Below are 23,927 nucleotides of genomic sequence, written 5' to 3' on the forward strand. Positions count from 1 at the left end.
TTCTTCTCACTCCCACTCCTGTGTTTTGTTGGGATAGTTTAGTATATTTATTTAGACGCTTGTGCTGTCCATATGGTAGCCACTAGCCACATGTGACTATTGTACACTTGAAATGTGGCTAGTCTGAACTGAGATCTACTGCAAGTACAAAATACATGTGGGATTTTTAAGACTTAGCACAAAAGAAGAATGCAAAGTATTTCATTAATACTTTTTATATTGATTACACGTTGAAATGATACTATTTTAGATATTTAAGTCAATCTGCCTTTCCATTTAGATTTAATTACTTTTCCAGAGAGCCAGGTTCATTGCCCATCATTGTTTCTTCTCTCATCTTGAAGTCTCCATTCCGATTCATTTATTATTTAGTTTGAGTTTTTTCTCAAATATTTTTTCACTGGTGTATGAGAGTGATATACTTGTTGAATTCTTACATGTCCTCAAACATCTTTCTCTGACCCAAGTGGATGAATGATACCTTGACTGGACGGTAAGTTACTTGGTTTGCAGTCTTTTTCTCTTAGAAATTTCTAGATGCTATTCCACTGTCTTCTAGCTTCCACGATATAGATGAGAAAACCATTTTTTTCTTTGTAGATGATTCAGTTTTTCTGCCAAAAAGCCTGAAAGATTTTCTCTTTATCCTTGAGATTTAGGAAGTATATCAGTGTATTTTTCAGTGTAGAACAAAGTATGCCTCTTTTATACATATTTTCGCAGACCAGCTTTTGGCTTTGTTAATTGCACATTGAAATTTTGTAATTATTTTAGCTTATATTTTTATTACTTTTGTACAGATACTTTTATGTGAAATATATATCTATATATTCTTTTTCTGTTCCTGAGTTGAAAGATTTTTTTCAATATTTCTTTAAATTCAGTTAATGCTATAAGGAAAATTTATAGCGTTAAATGAATTTAAAGAAATAATAAATTTTAATTTAAATGTATATTTTGTGCAAAGTCTTGAAAATCCCACATATATTTTTTACTTGCAGCTCTCATGTTTTTAGCCACATTCCTAGATTATTTAGGAAGTAATATAATTTTTGTTCATTTTTAAATAATTTTAAAATTTTCTTTTGATTTTCTCTTTGATCCAAAAATTACTTACATAAAGTATTTTATGGTTCTTCTAAGTTTTTTCCTGTTTACCTTTTCTGGTCTTTGAATTGTTGATTTCTAGCTTTACAGAATTCTTGTCAGAGGATGCTACCTGCCAGTTTTCCACTTGAGAATTTATTAAGGTTTTCCTTGTGGCAAAGTACATGATAAATTTTGTAAATGGTCCAGGGGCATAAAATACAAATGTGGTTTTGTTTTTGGCATTAGAGTATCTAATTCTATTTATTTGACAAAATATTAGGTCAAGCTTCATAATTAGATTATTCAAATCCTTGGTATTATTTTTTGCCTACTTTTCAAATTCTGAGAAATCTGTATTTCACAACTGTAACTGCAGTTTTATCAAATGCTTCACATATCATTCCATACAGTTACATCTAATAAATATTTGTTTATGGAATGAATCCCTCTAGGTTCTATTTTAATGCTTTTGGCCTTAAATTCCACTTAATCTGATATTGACATCCTTGCCCTATCCTCTCCTTATTGAAAATTCCCTGGCATATCTTCATCTGTTCCTTTATTTTGAAACAGTTTCATCATTTTGTTTAATGTTTGTCACTTATATATGTACTTAGCTAAAATGCGTAAATCTGAGTGGTTTTGTCTGGGAATAAAATTTGTCAACCCATTTCCATTATTGTAACAAACACAATGTCTTAATCATAGTATAACAATGTATGTTTATTATCTTTGTGGTAGGCAGAATAATGCCTAAAGACATCCATATTCTAATACCCACAACATATAAATATGTTAGGTTACATGGCAAAGGGAAATGAAGGTTGCAGATGAAATTAAAGTTAATAATCCGTTGACATTAAGATAGGGAGACTATTCTGGATTATCTAAGTATACCCAATGTACTCACAAGGGTCCTTAAAAGTAGACGAGTGAGGCAGAAGTATCAGAGAATGTATGATGGGGAAGATGGATCAAATAGACATGAAATCGCTGGCTTTGAAGATGGAGGAAGAGATCATGAGCCAAAGAATATGAGCAGCCTCTAGAAGCTGGAAAATGCAAGAAAAACAGGTTTTCTCCTAGAGCTTTCAGAAAGGAATAGAGCCTTGCTGATATCTTGATTTTAGCCTGGTGAGACTCATTTCATACTTCTGACTATCCAGAACTGTAAGATAACACATTTGTGTTGTTTTAAGCCACTAAGTTTATGGTAAGTTGTTATAGTGGCAATAGAAAACTAATGCAATATTATAAAATGTAAATAACAGTTTGTTTCCAAATTACTGTGGACAGTGGATGGATAATGGGGAAAAGTCAATTAAAAAATTAAATGAATTAATATTCTTACATTGTTTATTCTTCTTTCCATTTCCTTGTTTAATTTTCGAATTGACTTTTTGTCCCTTATCAAACCCCTTCTTAGAAATCTGCAAATTTACTGGTACTTTTATTTTATAATACATTTCAATCTAAACTAACAAATCTTTCAGTTATAATGCCCCATTTCTCAAGCATTCATACTATCTGAAGTCTAACTGTCTTTTAAATTTATAAGCAACAGATAACATGAGGATTGGACCTAGGAAGAGGGTGGCAGGAACTATGTCAAATTTAACCTTATTTCACTTTCACCTTCTCTTTTCTAACGTTTCTTTCCTTTATCTCTAACACCCTGCCCCCAACCAAGTATGTACTGTTCAAGGCTCTCTACCACAGAGCTTTGTGCTAGGCATGACCTTCCTGGCAAATATCTTATATTTAGACCAAACTTTCCTATTTCCGTCCTTAAGAGTTACCTGCTCTGCGTTACCTGTTCTCCCAGGGACCATGACATTTTGTTATGCAAACCAATGAACAATTTCATAGTGTTAATGAAGCCAACACTATTTATATGTGGGACAATGGCTTAACCTTTTTGAAGTGGTTTTGTTTTCCGGACAGGGATGAAAATTTAACCAAAGAAATGACTATTTGAGGCTGGAAATTTCAGGCATTGTGGCAGGCTATACAGGAAGACATTTGTGGCTGGACGAGGAAGGAGTCTTCATGCCATACTTCACTGTGCACTATCGAAGTGGGCTCCTACTCCACCTGCATGAAATCAAACATGTACTAACAGTGTATGAACCACCGAACAAGCTAGATATCCTGGCCATAGAGGCTATTGTGCCTCAGGGCCGCTCTAGGGCAACCACAAGAACAGATAATTGGGCCTGTGAGCTGACAAATCAACTTGTACCCACACCACTAGGCAACTGTAATTCACTCTGAGTCTAGCAGAGATCCCATTGTTTACTGCTATAAAATAAACTCTATAAAACTTATAAATATGGAGACTGAATTTAACATAATGCTGCATAGGGTACCTTATATCACAGAATACTAATAAAAACTTTTATATTATAGAAATACATTTTAATAATGTTGTGCTTAAGAATAATTATACTTTGAATGATTTTCATGAGAGGCATCTTTCCCTATATTCACTTCAATATTATGACTGGGTTTTCTCTTCTAACCTATATTAGGTTAATAAATTACTTGGATTTTAAAGGCTATGGTGAATTATAGACTTAACTAAAACATGGACTTCTAAACTGGCTTGCATGATTCCACATTGGCAGAATTTAACTGCCATTATGAATTACTTGTTAATTATGCTATTTACAGTTTATATGCATGCTTGAGACTTTTAACATGTTTAGCATGTTTCACTTTTTTCTGCATAGAGACTAAAAATACATAGGTTTGTGTGTGCTGCACTGAATCATATTTTAAAATAGAAAAAGTAAAGAAATTAATGTGCAATTTTGGCTATTGTTTGCATGGTTGTTAAACCATAAAAAATAAACAAAGTGGAGAAGAAATGAAAGAAAAAAACTCATTTAAGTATAACTAAGTTGTCAAAGGAATAGTTACAAGGCTTATAACTGAGCCCGAATGTTCAGCATTGAATCAAAACTTTGGAACTGGAAGAGGGTTTTTCATGTATTTGTTCTAGTGGGTCACAAATTCAAATATTTACATGGGCCAGGTAAATAACATAAATGAATGAAGTGGCTCAGCTATGACAACATGGATTAGTAGTGGCTGTGGAAACCCAGAGAGTGCATGCTCTGTCTCAGAGGGATCATGCTGCTCAGCTTCAGCTGGTTTCTGCCCTATGGGAGCACAGGCCCAATTTTGCTGGACTTTTCAATACTTTGAGACAAGCTGGAAACCAATACTTCTATATGCAGCTTTTTACTTTTAAATGCTAATAACTAATTCAATTTTTAAAGTGTTAGTATCTGTGGAACATATAGGGTACATGGGATGTCAGATTAAATCTCTGATGAAGCCCAACAGAAAGGAATTGTACAGAAAAGAATATGGAAACGTATACTAAGTCACTTACGTGCTGGCCACATGTAGTAGAAAGAACATGGGATTTGAACTCCGGCAGATGCAAGTTGCAATTCTAACTCTGTCACATAACCACTAGGTAATGTTAGGCAAGTTTTAAAAACTCTCTGAGCCTCAATTTCCCTCTCCTTAAAATGAAGATAACAATACCTGTTGCATAGGATGCTTGTGAAGATATATAAATAAAAGTAACGTGTGGGAAGTGCCTATGGTAGATCTTGGCACCTATGAAACATCCACTCTTTTTACCCTTTTCCACCAGTCTATGTGCCTACCCTGTTTTATTATTTTTTTCAATAGCAATTCTATAGACTTGGAATTATATTATGCTCCACTTCCCACTAGAACGTAAGTTTACATGATGGTAAGCAATGTGTCTATTTCTTTTCACTGCTGTATTCCCAACACTAAAAATACTGCCTGACCCATAATAGGTGTTCAATTAATGTACGTTGGATAGATAGATTAATGATTTTAACAAATTTTAGTACACTGACTCCTTCCCTTTAATGAATAAACACACGCAAGTACATATACGTATATGTTATCCAAGCTCATAAACCAAGTTAATGCAAGTACATATACGTATATGTTATCCAAGCTCATAAACCAAGTTAATGCTGTACTGGAACTTGAATTCACATCAAGTTATTTCTCTATGATTATTTTCATTGCGCTATTAAAGTCTGTCAAAATTATGCAATGTTCTACATGGACATACTCATCTCTTGGGATTATAGAAAATACAATCTTTGAGGTATTTGAATAGCTTTGCAAAGGAAGTCTTCCTCACACTTCCACTGACTTGGGTGGTTAAAGGCACTTGCAGTGCTCTGTGGATTATTCTAGGTTTTTCATTCTGACAAAAAGACTATTAACTGCCTTTGTAAATCATAACGACAACAATTTTACATATATCTGGCGTATTATACTTAAAAATACTGTAAAATGAACTCATAACTACAAATGTCAGTTGAATCTCACATCAATCTTTTGGGGTAGATGGGACTGGAACTATTTTCCTCATTTTAAAGAGATATCAGAGACACCCGGTGATAAACACCTTACCTAAAGTCACAGTATGGATAACTAAAAAATCTGGCAATAAACCATAGTTCTAAGGTGATATTTTATATTCACAGGACCTATTGAAGACTTCCCACTATAGCCAAGACTTCTGTATTTTACAATCTGGATTTTTTCTTCCCCTCCCCACTTACATAAAAACTAGCCTGTCCTGGGCCCTATTTCTAATCCTGCTACCTCTTATACTTCTACTTGGTATTAATACAACAAACTTTACTGGCCAGAGCCCACTGAGTGATAGAAAAATAAACAAACCAAGGACCTGCCCTCAAGAGCTTTCTATCATCAGTGTAACACAAATATTTAGTCTGGCTAAAATATATGTCCCTTGTAAGAAGTGTTATGCCTTAAGGGACTATATGAGGGGGGAAGAGAGAAAGATGCTGGTGCTAATCTAATACAGCGCTTCTCAACTCGGCATACCTATTAGAATCCCCCGAGGAGCTCTGGAAAATACCAAAGCTTGGATCAATCTAGGGTGGAGTCTGGGCAGTGGACTTTTTGAAAGTTCTCATAGGGATCCTAAGGTACAGCCAGTGTTGAACCACCACCAGTCTAAATGGAATAAATTGCACTGTAGGGAAATAACTGAGGAAAGCAAAAGACAAATACCTAAAGACAAACTTGACCTTCTTTTCCCTTGTAATGCCATTTAATTAAACAGATCTTAATACCAATTATATTTACAAGATTTTCATTGAGGCTGTAGCTTTCCTGAGACTTAATCTCCAATGATTTTAAGAAAAATATTTTCCTCCCTCAAATCTGACAACCAGTGTCCATTTGATGATGATGTAAATATGATCAATTTTATACTAACTTACAAAGTTTGGCAGGTGAAAACCTAAGTGTATACACAAGCGAATGAATCAAAACTGAAATAACTGTCTTAATTTGTATGCATAATTCAAGTGAAACTTGGTTTATGTCCTGATTTCTCTGCATTGCCCATTTTCTTACTTTAGTTTGTTTTTATTTGGGATGGCGCTTGTTTACCCTTCTATTTTCAGCTACAACCTAGGTTTGGGTTCATCCATCTAAATTATTTTGGTTTGCTTATTTTTACCTCTTACTTACACATATTTCTTTTCTTTTTCTTAAAAAACCTCCATATTTTTCATATATTCCAAGTTTCCTAGAATAGTCATTTCCAACATACTACATCAAACTTAGATGGAAAAATTTGTGAGCGCGGTCTAATAAAAAGGAATGGCAATTCCTTAAAGAACATCTGTACAGATTGAAGCTAATTAGAGACACAGAGATTTTATCCAATGATGTAAGTGCATATAGTCCCTTCAGCCTTGGAAACTGACTCAAACAATAGGTTTTCATATTTATGTGTGAGATGTGCCTCTTTCAAACCTTGTTACAACTTTGGCACATTACCCATCTGATGTGAACTTAGATCTTTTTAACACTTTTATGTTTAACATAAAAAACAACGGGAATCTAGGATTTTGTTGGGAATGGCCTGAATGACTTCCTTGAAGGGTGAAATTGAAGTTAAATATGTGCTTATCCGATAGCTATAGTAATATTTGTATACCTTTCTCTACCCTCTCCAACCTGTCCAGTAAATCAGTACCATATTAATTGTGCTAAAATGCCCCTTAAATGACCATGCTATGCTCCCACCTTTCATCATCACATGTCTCCCATTTCTTAATGTATTGTATTCAAAACATTTGACTTGGTTTTCAAAGTACTTTGATACTCTGGCCCGACCTAACTTATTTTCTATTGATTTCAAACATCTTCCATGTCAATCAAGCTGGTCTCCTGTTGTACTATATAAATACCAGGGTGTTTTTGTTTTGTTTTGTTATGTTTTGTTTGTTTTTTGCCTTCCTCTGAATTGTTCTCAATGTGCATAGATTTCCTTCCTTTTCTCACTCTTACTCTTTAAATTCGACCTGTCTTATGCGTTATAGGATGAGTTCCAATTCTTTTCTGAAGACTCTCCCAATCTAGTGCTCTAACTGATCTCTCCTTTTTCTAACATCCTAAAATACTCACCCTCCCCCGAATGTGGCATTTGATTAAATATAGCCTTGTCACTATTTTAGTTACTTTAAGTATGTCAGCCCTGTAAAGAGTCTGAGGGGATTGTTTATGCCTGTTCTAATATATCCTCCTTGCTTCTAACTTGGTTCTAGGCATATGGTTAAGGCATAATAAATATTTGCTGACTGCTAACTGATGCTGGTGTTGCCTAGTAGCCTGGGCCTATACACACTGTCAGTTCTGTCAACAGAGGCTGCGAAAATTCTACCAGAGATTATGTCTGCATAAAAATAAGCCTCTGGCATAAATTGCGATAGCTGCCACTAGAGAATTCACCTGCAGGAAAGGGACCTCAGGCATATTACTTGGTGCTCCCAGAGACTCTTATGCCAGGTTCTCCACTGTCAAAATACAGCTAAACCATGTGCTAATGTAATGATGTGAGTCTCTCCAATAATTTACTGTAAATCTCTACTTGCTTAGTTTTCTGACATGGCTTTAGCATCCTAATTTCCAATAAGCTATGCCTCAGAATTACTATGGATTACAAATTTGTGGAAAAATTGGGCATACTCTGAGAGTCAAAAATTAGCATTTTAAAGAAGCACTTTATTTTCTGTGAAAACCCTATTTTCAAAGTTAAATATTCTATTTTATTCTGAATGAGCAAAATAAGCCTAAGGTTTCAGAGAAAAATATATTCAGAAGGTAAAGGATTTAATTCCAAGATCTGGAACTGTGAATCCTTTCTTTGAACACAGCCTCTCTTTTCTTTTACTCCTTTCCCCACTTTAATTGCTGTCACCTCATACCATAACCTCTATTTTCCAGACTCTGCCCTACTCTCCAAGTCTCTTTATCTTGCTTCTTCCTCCCCGCTGCCACCCCCTACCCCACACAGACATGCACAGACACACGAGACAAGCATACGGCCCACCCACCTCCCTAGCCAAATTTCAACCCATGGTCATACAATTGACACTTTAAGAATGTATTTCTTTACAGTCTATATTGTCTTGCTCCCTAGTTCTTCCATTCTTTTTACATTGACACAAAGTAAAAATTCAATTGAATAAATAGTAGCAGTTACTGTTATTTTCATATAACACTATCAGAATACCAACTTTTCTGCACGGTGTATTGCCTTACTGAAGTCCCTGAGGACACTCATGATGAAAGCCCTTAAGCTCACACCATTCACTCCTCTGAGGCTCTCACTATATCTTTCCAACTGTGATTACACATTCATTTTATGCCCCCTTTGTGTACCGAATTGATACTCATGTTGCACCTATACATCTGACATCTTCAAAATGTACCCAAATCTTTTATATATGTGCACTTTTTCTCCCTCGCTTCATCCTAAAGGACAGGTAACTTGATTCCTTAAGTGTTAAAATGGTATGCTTGCTTCTTTTGTACCTTACCATGGGACCACTGTAAGGGTCCTGCACACTGTGGGGGCTTGATAAATGTTATATTGAGAGTCAAATACATGCCTGAAAGAATCCTTTTAAAGCTAACCCTCAAATACCTATAAAATGCCCAAGGGAGCCCCACAGAGGAATAGGTGAGACAGAGCACAGCAGAGCTTATTAAAAACGATCTGGGCTTGCAATACAATTTCTTTTAGACTGGATTTTTCCTTAGGCTTAAGACACGTGCTAATTCTCTCAGCTGCTTTAATCATGTAGATATTAAACAATGAGGGGGCATCAAACAGTCTTTTAGAGTTATGAGAAGTGCATGCTATGAATAGAAACGAGGGAAGATGAAAGCCAAGCATGTGGCGACTGGCAGTCCCAGCAGCAGGTGTCTTGACTGAGGACAGACCCCAAGATCTACTGGAAAATGCAAAATGGAGAAACCCAACGCTGTCAGAGAAGAAGGCTTCAAAACTCAATCCAAATCAAAGAGGGCTGCAGACTTTTATGGAGGCTTTTAAAAGGAAAGTGTTAAGTTTGTCTGAATTGTAAATAGAATCCATCTGAACATGCATTTTCCCTTAAAAAGTCATCCCAAAACACAAAAGCAAAAAAAAAAAAATCAACAATCACAACAATAACATTTCAAAAGATTCTAAAAGGAGGGAGGGTTGACAGCCAAACCTTTTTTTAAAGTAATGGTAGCCAGGAAAGAAGATGATGGGTTGTAAGAATTCACCACCTGGAAAAGAGAGTTACCTGGGGAGTGACAGCTGCCATAGGAAAAGTAGAACAAACACACCTGCTGTCAGGCACACCTGTTCTTTTCAGGGAGAGGAACCATGAGGCTGAAACAGCAGAAAACGCCCAAGAAAAGGGTAGGATGACTCTTGCAACCCTTAAATATTTTCCCTTACTCCTCTGGAGTTATTTCCTCGGCAGGAATGGATGCAGTGTAACCACATAAGATTTCACCTAAGTCTTTCAATTTTCATAGTCTCTCAAATTCCTTTTCTAGCTGATAGAAAGAAATTCCTTAAAGGCCCCAAGAGAGAAGGGAGGCAAACATTTTCTGTGGCCTACGCTGGAGAAAGAAGATACATTATTATGTGCTATATTAAAATGTGACTTAAAGGTGTTGAATCTGAGGTGGCATGAAGCCTACTGGGACTGGTAAGGTAGACAGAGATTGTAAGGGGAGGGAGGACGCCAAGCACGCGCACACACACACACACACGTACACGCACACACACCTGCCAAAAGGCCTTACTTCCCCATAGTAATTGTTTCGCCTTTAACTGTGGATGGTCACTTAAGAACATGCTATCATTTCTGGTTCCACAAAGCGGCTACCTGGTCATGGATGCTTGCAAAAGTCGAATTCTGGGCTTCCACAGTAGCCCAGAGAATATTTAAGGCCAATGAGAATAAATCAGACCAAAAGGGCAAGATAGCTCTGTAGCAGATTAGCTATACTAGCTTTGTAAATGTTCACAATGCCCTACAGGAAAGCCTGCTGCCAGCAGATAAGCCAAACTAGAGTTCAATATCAGTGGCAATATTTTGTCCTGCCTTGTAAAAAAAATGATCTAGCAAGGGATGCAACTAATTGAGGCAGTGGCAATAGTGAGATAGAAGGAATTTTAAATGTAATTCATGCATAGTCCATAAATGGACTAAAAAGTACAGTATTTTTGAGTACCTACTAGGAACTCTATGTTAGGTATTGCAAGGAATTCAAAAGACCTCTATACCAATACAATTAAAAGTATTTGCAATCCTTAAGGAACTTAACATTTCACTGGGGAGACAATCTTTACAACCAGTGCTTAAGCCAGTAAATAGTCAACTGCAAAGCTGTGAATGTCAGACAATAAAAACTGGAGTTCACAGAAGGCAGTGAGCAATATATGTGGAAGTCAGAAGTTGTGAAGGAAGACTTTATCAAAGAGGCGAGACTTGAGTTAGGCCCTGAGGATGAATAGGATTTGGAAATGCTAGAAAGAATCCAGAAAGAATGTATGAAACTAAGATGCAAAGGAAATATGAGATTCCAAACATGACCTTCAGCGTGAGTCTCAGTTACTATATTTACCCTTGTGTGTAAGAATCAGTGTATTCTTATTAATGTGGAAATGTAAGTCCCTAGGGATTCAAGTGAAATAAATTACCACCAATTTACATGGGGTTTTTCTAACCTTGCATATAATTCAAACGGAAAAATAAATTTTTAAATTTTTACCTTAATTAAATTTCAGGCATCTCTGCATACTTAGGTTTAAGATCACAATCAGTACTGGAATAAAAAATCCCAAGAGGTGCCTCTGAAAGGGTTCCACAGTCAAGTCACTACACTTGGTGAGTTCATATTCAAATCAATCATAAATTCTATTTTAAAATAATCCCAGGAGTAATCTTAAAACCAAATCCTCCAACTCTATAGCTCCAACTTTTGATTATTCATGTGGTTATAGTAGAGAAAATTAACCTCTGCTTTTCATGAAGCCCTACTTCCAGATTTTTATGCTGGGGTAGCAGTATTAACCAGTTTGTATTTCACCTTTTTCAGCTCTCCACACTGCCAAGAAGGTGTTAATGAGCAGTGAAAAGGCCAAAAGGCCAGCAGCCAAAGGAAGAAAGGCACACAAAATACAATTGGGAAAGCCCTGTTTCAACAACCCAACTTCGTGAGCATTTGATTCACCAGTCAAATAGAATATGTCCATGAGTTCAAAGAGTATAAATAAATCCAAAGATTTATCAAGAGTGATTAGAACAGTCTTGAGTCATTTCTCAACTTACAGACAATTTTTAATGCAGTATTTCAAAGTGCACTTTAAAAGGAGGGACTAGAAATTATCCATTGTTAATTTTAGAAAGACGTTTAAAGTCCTCGTTAATGTTCTACAAATCCAGAATTTGTTAAAATTTCGACAGGCTTTGTTAGAAATTTACTATTAGTGAAAAATGTGCATAAAACAAATTAACTTCAAAATTAAAATTGGGAGAGGAAAAGCTTAAGCTTCTTAAAATAAGCTTTTAAAACGCACTTTAAAGGCATACATTTACATTCCAATAACTGGTAATCATTCTTATCTGTTCATTAAAGCAGGAGTCAAAGGATCTCTATTTGGCCACACTTTATTTACCCAGTTTAAATTCCATTGCATTTTAGGACCATTTTTGCATATTCTACTCTATAATTTTTATAGAGCTATATAATATTACTTGTACTATTTTGCACAATTTATTTTCCACCTAGACATTTTCACATTTTATCTCATGTTTTTATTACAAAGAAGAATACTTTGTAATACACACATTATATATTTTTATGTGCATATACCTTTATATACGTGTATCAAATGAAATGTGTGCATATTTGTGTATACATGTATGTGGATTACATATTTTCAATGAAATTTGGGAGCTTTTGATGCAGACTGTTCTATACTTGGTTAATTTTGTTTAACAATATAATATATTGGAGATATATCTGTCTACATCTTTCTCAATGGCTGCATAGATGGAAGAATTTATTTTTTAACCAGTCACCACAGATGGAGATTTAAAGCATTTCCATTTTGTTTTTGTCAGATATTACTACAAGTGTCCTCCAAACAGATTGCATTACATGACGGTGCCTGACTCCATGCATTTTAGAATAATGAAAATGCAATTCTTACTAACATATTCAAACATTCAGATGAGCTTATTCTCAACTGATCTAAATTAGCTAGGTCGTACTATACAATACTTTGCTTTTGGAGACACTGCTGCTATTGTCATGGCATACTCTGCCCTCTTTGCTAAAGATTTCAGCTCCTTTATATTGTGTATTTGGCATTTCAGGGACAAAAGGGAAAGGAAAATGGTTTATGTTCTCTCCCTTTGTATTCTTCTTGACTACTGCCTATATGGCTTGCGAGGAACTGCATTTCTTAGTGTGTTAGAAACAACGGTGGCAGAACAGGTAGGAAATCAGTGGTGCAGCAGATCAGAGTGTTAGTCCAGCAGAAGATAGGAGCAGTAGAAACAAAAGGGCTATAAGATAACCAAATATAATTGAATTTTGAGTAATCAACTCTTTCATCTTTCTCCCAAAACCCCATTGGTTTGCCCAGTGGAAGAAAATGGAGCCCTATAAATGGTTTAGGAATAAAGAGAATGTGACTATGAACATTCTTTTGAAAGATTATATTTTAAATATCTCCCTGTATGTTACACAAAGCTGTTTAATTGTATAGGTATCACTTATTGAAAGATCGTTTCACATTGTTCACTGTGAATTAAGTGGAAAATAATAACTGAGGAGAGTTGAGAACAACAAAATCTCTCTGGAAATAAAATATCCTCTTGTAACAGGTGGGCAATTTGAAGGATTAAATTAATGCTTTGGGGCACCATTTAGACAGTGGATTGACAGTAAACTTACAATATTTGAAAACAAAAAAGTTATAGTAGAATTATTGATGATTTGGACAGTTCACTTCTCCCTGAGTCCAATTCCCTTTCTGTAAAGCTAAGTGGCTATACTAGATGATTTCTAACAGCTCTTTCATTTCGATGATTCTGATATTATGGACATATTTAATAATAATTGTAATAGGCATAAAATATTCTGTGGCCAGAAATATTAAGATGTTCACTTTTGTATTTTTCTTAAGTCCACTATTGGTACAATTTTTCCTAACACAACCTTTTGCTCCTCTGTGCCTGGCTAGATTTTACTTTTGAACTTAACTCAGATGTCATATCTTCCAGGAATCTTTCCCCGACCCTTCTAACCCCTTATTTGAGTTAGATGTTCCTCCTACTGTTATTATCACACTGTGTTTTAAATTATCTGCTTTTTTTTCAGTCTCCCTATTTGATTATAATAAACTCCTTTTTGGCAGCAACTATGCCTTTGCATTCCCAGTGCTTAGCACAATACCTGCCACATAGCAGAGACCCAACAAATGTTTACCAAATCAATTAAAGCATGACATTCAAACACTCATGTCAATAATTTCTTACAGCAGAAATATCTGAAATTGCTACATCATTGGCTGGTAAATGCAACTGCCTATTTATATTCTTAGATGTCTCATGAGTATCTAAAAATGAAAATATTTAAAACAGAATTCTTGATTTCTAACCTGAAACCTATTCCTTTCTCAGTTTTCCGGACATTAGTTTCCTCCACCAGAACCCTGACTGATTCCTGATTCTTCCCTCTTCCTGTCCACTCAAATACAACCCTGAACATAAGGTCCTTTAGGTTATATCTCAAGAATATATCTCAAATTAGTCCACTTGCCTCTAGCTTCACCTCTTGCATGGACTTCTGCAGTAACTTGATAACTGATTTCTCTTGTTCCTTTTTGTATTCTCCATCCATTATCCAAACAACTGCCAAAGTGCTCTTTTATATATGTGAACCCCACTGCTGCCCCTGATTAAAACCAATCAATATAGTCCCATTACCTTAGGAGAAAGTCTAAAATCTTTGGCATAGTTTTCAAAGCCCTAGGTCTTGTCTCCACCTAACTCCCCAACTTCATCATGTAGTACATTTTCTCTCCCTTTCTGCAACATAATCACATTGGTTTCCTTACAGTCATTAAAACACACCAAACTCTTTCGTGCCTTATAGTCTTTGGACATGCTGTTTCCCCTTGCTTGGAATGCTCAGTCCCTGGCTCTTCACATGCTCCGCTCTTCCTTATCCTTCTTATCTCAGCTTAAAGATTACTTCCCTGGACACACTAAGTAGATCCCTAGCCTCACCCTGTTATCTTCTAAGAATACACTCTGTTGGTCACCATAGCACCTCATAGCACTATTTGGTATCCCTAAGTAGATTATCAGCTCAATGAAGATGGGGTATATATTTGTTTCATTCACCACTGTACTCAGTGCTTAGTACTTTGTCTGGCACACAATAGATGTTCTCTATTTCTTGAATGTAACACTAAGCAAATGCAAAATAAATACTAAGAGTGCAATGACAATGCTGTACTGTTTTGGTGCAAAATCAAGCCTGGTTAATCACAGAGGTACAATCTTGATGAATAGATATTCAGTGCCTATTCACGATTCTTAAAAAGTAGTATAACTAGGCCGGGCATGGTGGTTCACACCTGTAATCCCAGCACTTTGGGAGGCCGACGTGGGCAGATCACCTGAGATCAGGAGTTTGAGACCAGCTTGACCAACATGGTGAAACCTCATCTCTACTAAAAATACAAAATTAACTGGGCGTGGTGGCACATGCTTGTAATCCCAGCTACTTGGGAGGCTGAGGAAGGAGAATTGCTTGACCCAGGGAGGCGGAGGTTGCAGTGAACCACGATCACGCCATTGCACTCCAGCCCGGGCAACAAGAGTGAAACTCTGCCTCAAAAAAGAAAAAAAAAAAAAAAAAGTAGTGTAACTATTAAGCACTTATCCACGATCTTTCAGCCGTAAATAAATACTGGCAAAAACCACTAAAGATATTCACCCATTTATTTACTCATTTATTCAACAAATGATATAATAATAGAAAATCAATAATGACTATAACTATATAGAGATACACTGTTATCATAAATGAATGGATTCGATTACAAACAACATGGAACAATCAGCTAATTTCAATTTTTTGAATAGTTATATTTAAGTGCCTTTAAACTTCTCCAAAGGCATATGTTTATTTCTCCTGTCTAGACTCTATACATAGAGGATAGGGTCCATAAATTGTATGTTTCCTGCTCCAATAGTGCTTATTGCAATGCTCAGCAAATAAATAGATGATGCTCATCTAAGTGCTTCTCCCTGTATCTGTACCAACATAGACCCTGAGCTTTTCCATAACAAAACTCATACTAAGATCCAAAAGAAGATACTCCCTGAGAAAGGAAAGAGAAAATACAGATAAGAAAAGAAAACCCTAATAAGAGCTGAAAAGTCTGTCAATGATGATGGACAGAAAAACATTAGAAGAAGCACTACTACGTAGCATCAGATGCATATATTTACATTTAATTTGAGGGTGATAAACTTAGCACCATACAAACGATGTTTGTTTATGCCTTCTAGTAGCTTACTATCCAAGATACTGATTATACTGCAAGGTACATAAATAATTTAAAGGGCTATTTTTCATCCTGCCTCATATAGCAACTCGATGGGCTATGTCATTGCAGTATATTATTTGTTATTGAATTTCCTCATTTTCATTTGCTGAGCTGATTTTTATCAATATTATTACAGCTTCTTTTTATTTATAGCTTCTATTAATCTTGACATCATATTGTTTGCATTGAAGATTGGTCTGAAGTGTTTCTATTAAAATTATTAACATTTTTCACTGAAATTTAGCCAAAATATTAAAGAAAATACATTGTAATATAACTCCATATATGTTTATGCAAAGAGCAACATAATTCAATTCCTGATGTAAACCCCAACAACCCAGTCTCCTTAATAAAACACAAATACAATATAAACCTATAAATGTCTGGACATGGTGCCATTTCTGAAATAGGATAGCAATTAGGTAATATTTGGCCAGAGAGGAAAAGCAAGATTTTTGGAAATTATCCTCCTAAAGCTATAAATAACCTGCTAACGATTTCAATTGAAGTTCAAATTATAAGGGCAAACTGGCCACTCAAACTGTTTTCCGTGAGAAAAAGGAATTTAGAAGTGCCTTCATTGTTTTTCTGCCTGTGTGATGTCAAATATCTGCTTCATTTAAACAGTTGAACTTCCACTTGGTTGTTTCAATATCACATAAACATTGTCTAAAAATGATTTTTACAATAAGAAAGCCTGTGATATGTGGAGACGACTACTGCAATTTTAGGTTTCACAATAGCCACAGTAAATGATTTGCCTCTAGCAAATCCATCTACTTACATGCCAGTAGAGGAACATGGTTTAATAAATCTGAATTGGCTCTGAAATGGGAATTGCATAAGGATGACAATAGTGAGAAATATGGTAAAATGGAAGAACTATTTTTGAAATCTCTTTTCTTCATGCAGAAGACTACTGAGAGTTTCTAGAGTTGCTGAAAAGGGTAGAAACTACATGTGTGGATTTCTTAGTGAACATAATCTCTCCACAGATTCCTGGCTAAATAGTAAAACTGCAGCATTCTGGTGAGTAATTGTATATACATCGATGCTCAAATGAAGGCACTCTGTAGAAGTTGTATGCACAATAAATCACCATCTGTACTTGGCCCTTGGAGTCTATTTGAATGCCCATTCAGTCCAAGCTGGCTGGCTAGATATGTCATTGATTTTCTTCTTCAGTGCCATCCCTGGGAAAAAAGCCAATGTTTAATAATGGAAAAGATCACAACTTAAAAAGGGAGGCGGGGAGATAAGGTATTTTTGAACCCCAATCAGCAAGTTTCTGGAAACTGGGTACACTAACAAGGTATTTATGGACTTAGGTTGGATACAAATAAATATATAAAAACAAGTATTCATCTGAATAAGAAAGGACATTACAACACCTTTGACTAGGAAATCTTACTCCGCCAATGATAGCCTACGCTTATACCTATTGGACTTCCTCATGGCCATAAAACCTACTTTTCAACCTTGACAAAGACCACAAGATTGATAACCTTCTTTTATTTTCCCAATCAGTCCCTCTCCTAACTTCAGCTCTTTTCTATGGTGGTCTGGAATCCAGGATCAGCTCTTTTAACTAGTCTTTCGACAGCATTACCTCTGCCTTCTCCCTCATGTTTCTACTTGACCTATCTTATCAATCGATCCTCCAAGAAGTTTTACCTTGGTTTCCACTGTTTCTGCACCTGGACTGATAAGAAAATTAAAATTACTGTATTTAATATCCCTTTCCCAGGAACGTGGCCCTCAATTCGAATGATTACTATAAGAAAAGGCACTTGATTTGACTGGATAAATCCTAATAGCCATTCCTTACAGTGGCTTCAAAGTCCTATGTGATCTAGCTCCTGCTAACTTCTCCCACCTCATCTCACATTACTCTTCTCTTCACTCACTAAGATCCACTCACAGCGGCCCTCTTTCTGCTAATTAAATATCCCAAGCTTATGTATCAGTCAGGGCTTTTGCCCTTGTTCTTCCCTCTGTCTGAATAATATTCATCCAAATCTTCAAATAGCTGGCTTATTCTTGTGATCCAGGTGTCAGCTATTCAGACTTCCCTGACCATCAAGGCTAAATAAAGTAGACCCTACTGCCAGTCACTCTTTGTTATAATCCTGTTTTAATTTTTTAATAAAATATATCAATAGCCAAAATATACTGTTTATTATCAATCTCTCCTTACTAGAGTATAAGCTCTTAAAAGTAGGGACCATGTCTATGTTTTTCACAACTGTATCCCCAACACCTAAAGCAAGATCTGAAACATTGTCAGAACACAAAAAATTCTCATTGAATGATGGACTCAATTGCCACAGTCATCAGTTCATGTGTGAACATCTGACCTAAGCTTTGTCAATCAAAGTACATTCTGCAGGTCCTACCCCTGGCCACAAGTGATTGATGCAGGAGTGGGCAACTGAACAAAGCAAGGCTAATCAAAGTCCTTGCTTAGGATTCTAGGTCTTGGACCCATTAAATACACTGCTTCTATATCAGGGTGGTAAGAAGAGATGGTCAAGAGCCTGTATGAGCCATGTTTCACACTTTGTGTTTACTAAGCCTGTGTACATGAAAGAAAATGAAGTTTAAATTCAATGCCCACTAGAAAAATATAAATACTATATTGATCATATTTGATTCATTAGCTCCAGTTATTTCCTATGTCAGTCACATCCTTGCCCTTTCTACAGTTTGCTATTCTAAACTTTCTTTTGTTCCCTGAGCCAATAAATTCATACCACTTTTTGCTTAAGCTAGTTTGAGTTGACTTTCTGTCACTTACAACCAAGATTCTAACTTATATACTAACTTTCCCTGCAACCCTACTACCACTTTCCAGATTTTTTTCTGACTCATTGTTCATTCTGCTAATGTTTCTTACTCTACTCACAGCCCTCTCTCCCTGAATCTTGGCAGACGACATTGTCTCCTACTTAACATAGACAGCAGATGCTACGAGACATGACACATTCCCTCAATTATCCCTGCTCCTCTCATGTTTCAGAGACCAAAAATTCCGTCTGTATTCTGGATCCTTTATTTAGGCTTTCTCCAGGACCTTTCTCCATCAGATACTACCTCTCTTTTCTATCACTTAATATTTTTTCTTCATTAGTTCATTTTCCCTTGACTATAAGTATTCATTCATTCATACTTCAAATATTTATTCATTGCCACTGTGGGAGGGGCAGGACTAGGTTAATGTACATGCTTATGTTTCTTTTCCATCCAAAAAAACAAATTAATGAGACAACAAAAAAATTCCTTCCTAAAACCTGTGTTCTCTTTTAGCTATTGCCCCTCTCTCCTTGACCATCCCATCACTTCTCAGCCAAGCATCTTAAAAGCCTATACTTGATGTCTCCACTTCCTTTTCTTTGCATTTATTTATCAACCCACTGAAATCTTTCTTATTTCTCTACTACTACCCTAAAAATCTCTTTTTTCAAAGTCAGCAATAAACTCCTAAATGCCAAAACTGGTAAATATTGTAGTCTTTACTTAACGAGACCTTTTCTCATATACGATACTGTTCCCTCTTTCTGGATTATTTGTTCTTTCTTGTCTTCTATAATACCACTTGTCTTGAATTTCCATTAGTCCACTTCTCAGCAATTTTCCTGGGATCCTTTTCCTGTCAGTCATTTAAATGTTTAGTGTGCTACATGATTTTGTCAATTGCCTCTTCCTTTTATGTTTTCTACTCTGTACATGCTCTTCCAGTGTCATCACACCAGTCTCAAATATCAGTTATGTATCAACAATATCCAGATCCATTTTCTAGCCCCAGTACTCCAAGTCTTGTATATCTAACTTCAAATTAGATATTTCTATCTGGAGAAACTACAGCCCTGTGAAGTCACGTTCAAAAGAGAATCATTACTTTTCCCCCTAAAACTCTGCCTTCTTGCTTCCCTACCTTCCTTTGTTGATTGCTAGCACCATCCTCCTCTTTAATGACTTGCCAAAGATAGAAATTGTATTAGTTCATTTTCAAGCTGCTGATAAAGACATACCCAAGACTGGGTAATTTATAAGGAAAAAGGGGTTTAGTGGACTCACAGTTCCACGTGGCTGGGGAGGCCTCACAATCATGGTGGAAGGCAAAAGGCATGTCTTACATGGCAGCAGGCAAAAGAGAATGAGAGCCAAGTGAAAGGGTTTTCCTCTTATAAAACCATCAGATCTCTTGAGACTTATTCACTACCATGAGAATAGTATGGGAGAAACTGCCCCCATGATTCAATTTTCTCTCACTGGGTCCCTCTCATGACATGTAGAAATTATGGGAGCTACAATTCAAGATGAGATTTGGGTGGGGACACAGCCAAACCAGTTTTTTTCAGAAATCTTTATTATTTTCTCTCTTTCATTGCTTACAACCAGTTAGCCCCTAAGTCTTGCCAATTTAAATTTATCTCCTATGTATGTCTCCCTTTTAGAAAATTTGGATATTTAATGCCTAAGTTAAGCTCCTAATCATCTCTTTCTCTAGATTATTGCAACATTTTCCTAACTGATCACTTTCAACCTGTCTTTCACGCTTCTAATATATCCACCTCATTGCCCACAGAAACGACAAAAGTTTTGAAAACCTCCCCACTGGAGAGGAATGTGCTTAAAGCACACTAAAGTTCACCTTGAAGATTATGCTTTCCCCCCCGCCCCGCAGGGCTCACTATGAATAGTTCCAAAATGTACCTTTGAATTTTTCACAATTATTTTGATAAGACTACAATTAACCAAGTAAAGTAGAAGTCTATTAACAGTAACAGGAAGTCACTGAATACTGGTCATAGCATTGGGCAGAGAGGTAAAAAACAGTGGAGAAAAAGAAATGGTAATGTAATTTAGAGGAGAACTAAATTCTTACCTGCCTTTTTGTTACAATTTGTCTATTGCTAGGGTTCAAACACTTCTTCTGAACCATGTCTACATGTATATCATGCTCAATATTATATTAGCATATAACTTGGAAGTCATTTCTGTTCTTTCGTATCTCAACACAAGCAGATAAAGACATATCGCCAGTTTTATTATTTTTATTTCAAATAGATGTCACTTTCTAAGGTCTGTTCTTCAAATGAGGAATTGTAAAGTAGAATCTCAGAAACGAGCATTTCAGTTTTAGGAGACTAAGGAGGATCAGACAGGCCAGTGCTGAAAAGGAAACCATCACACAGAGATCTTGTTGATTATCCTAGCAAATCTCTCTTTTCATTTTACTTTTCTTCTTTGGTTCGAAGATTCTCTCTAGAGGCAGAAGGGAGGGCTGTACATTTCAAATTATTTTTAGGTCTTTGATTAACTGTGCCACCAGACCCCAGGTGACTATTAATATACTAGTAAAGGCGGTTAAAAGAAGACCTGAGGTCATTCAGCGAGTGAAAGAAGCAAAATTGAAAGCATGAGTTTTGACCCAGTGATATGATCTTTCTAGTAGACCACATAGTAGAGGCAATCCAAAAGGGGGCAAATGGGAATAAGGGACACTATCTGCACAAAAGGTTAGAAGACAAAGCTACTCAGCATGGAATTCAGAATTAAAATGAAAGAACTTACCTAGTGAACTTTCAATTCAACCATATCTCAATAAAGCTCAATCCTATTATAACACAGCACACGATTATAAGGCTACAAATGTACTGCAGAGAAAATCCTGTGTCTTGAAAAATAAAAGGTCAGTAAAACAAAAGCCAAAATAAAAAAGCTATCAGTTATGCTTCTCAACATGAGTTTTATAAAGCGGTGCTGCTGTATTAAATTTTTGTCTGTGACCAAAAGAAAATTTCTTGAATAGCAAATGCTCCATAAATGCTTGCCCAATTGAATTATCTAATTGGCTAATGTCAACTTTTTAATATTTAAGGATCATTGGGGATTATACGTTGATTAGCTAACAAGTACTTCTTATCCAGAGAAAACTGGAAGCTCATGCCATAGCTTACTAGGATTTTTGCAAGAGGAGACAAACAGTCATAAGATTGCTGTTAATTATGTTTCCACTTCTCATGAATTGTTTACTTTTATTATTTACCTATGTCTTGAATGGTATTGAAGCAAGCCATGTAAGTCCCTTTGTCAACTGCCAGAAGTATAATTCTCTACAATTAATCAGTAAAAAGAGAATTAAGCATTGCTTCTTTAGAATTAGGAAAAACCTGCTGCTGATAAATTGAATGCATTAAGAAATTAACATACCAGTAAATGATTGATCATTACAATTATCTGAATTTGCATTTCTAGAATTTCACTGAAAGAACTCAAAATCATTCTTTTAAGATATTTTTAGCTATGTTTCCCAACTGGATGAAGTATAAAAGAGATATGCTGCTTATTATTATAATAAGTTCAAGAATCTTTTAAACATGTTCACAACTGGACATTAAATAAATTAATCCAATATATTTTAAAATAGGAACTCATACAAGGGTTTAGGGTTTACCAGCTAATTTTTTTTATTATCTACCCTGATGTATAAAAGAAAAATTCATCTGTATGTCATGAATCACAAAGGCTTGTAAGCCACCCAACTACTAAGCATCCTGATTAAAAAGCTGGAGAAGTGCAGGCCATTTAAATAAAAATTATTTGGCAGATGCAAACATCTCTATACAGGCAGCTCATGAAAATATTACTGAGGAGTAAATAAAATAGGGCAATATCATCTAAAATATACCATTCTCAGAGCTGAAAGTAATAACTTTTGTTTGAGGACAAACAACACCACCACTAATAATAAGTATTGATAACAATAAGTAATATTGAAAGATAATTATGTGCCAGACATTATTTTAGTATTTTGTTGGTTTGCTTTACTTAAATAAATATTTACCACCTGGTTAGTGTGTCCTAGGCAGTGTTCAAACACTGGGACTCAGCAAAGAACAAAATACAAAATTCCTTGCTCTCACAGAACTTAATCTAGTATGAAAGACAGAAAACAAATGAATAAAATAAAAATATACTAATAAGTATAAATGTATAGTTATACATATTTGAACGTATAGTACAGTAAATATGTATATAGAAATATAAATAAATATGTAAAGCATAAATAGAAATAAGCAAAATAGTATGTCAGATGGTGATAAATAGGGTGACCATAATGTCTCAGTTTTCTCAGATAGTACTGGTTTATATGTGTGGTCTTAGTGTAATTACTCCTAGCACACCCTTTCACTCTAAAAAATGTCCCAGTTTAGACAATAAATCATATGGTCACCTAAATGATAAGCACTATGGAAAGAAAAAAGCAGGAAAACAAATGTGTTGGAGGAGGGTTGTAATTTTCAATAGCGTAGTCAGGGAATGCCTCTCTGAGAAGGTCACATCTGGGTAAGAACCTGCATCAGGCAAGAGACCGAGCCAGGTCCCTATCCAGGTAGATATCAAGGGAAAGAACATTTCAGGCAGAGGGAATAGTGATTGCCTATATTTTTCAGAATCATAACAGAATGGTTGTAACAGAATGGTTGAGAAAGAGAGTAGCAGGAGATGGAGTCACACATGGAAAGGGAAGCCACATTATGTAGGTCTGTGTCCTCAGTGAGATGGCGAGCCATTGCAGGTTTTGAGCAGGGAAGTGATAGGCTTTGGGCTTTAAGAGTATCACTCTGACTATTGTATTTTGAGTAAATTGTAGGGGTGTAAGAGCATAAAAGGAGAGAAATCAGTCAAAAGCCTATTGCAAAAATCAATATGAGAACTGATGGTGGCTTGGACCAGGGTAGTAGCAAAAGAGGTGATGATAATTAGTCAGATTTTGGATATATTTTGAAGACAGAGATGACAA

The 23,927-nt window shown here is 35.8% G+C and overlaps 1 protein-coding gene and 1 non-coding gene across 9 annotated transcripts in view; one reads left to right on the forward strand and one right to left on the reverse strand.

Moving 5' to 3' along the window:
* The window catches only part of TENM1 (teneurin transmembrane protein 1), an 824,537-nt gene that overhangs the window by 543,474 nt on the left and 257,136 nt on the right, over nucleotides 1-23,927 (reverse strand). The window lies entirely within an intron of this gene.
* LOC112207240 (small nucleolar RNA U13) lies at nucleotides 6,884-6,982 on the forward strand. The gene has a single exon (XR_002941689.1). It is a non-coding gene; the product is annotated as a small nucleolar RNA U13 (small nucleolar RNA).

Source organism: Pan troglodytes, chromosome X, assembly GCF_028858775.2.
Source record: "Pan troglodytes isolate AG18354 chromosome X, NHGRI_mPanTro3-v2.0_pri, whole genome shotgun sequence".
Taxonomy (NCBI): domain Eukaryota; kingdom Metazoa; phylum Chordata; class Mammalia; order Primates; family Hominidae; genus Pan; species Pan troglodytes.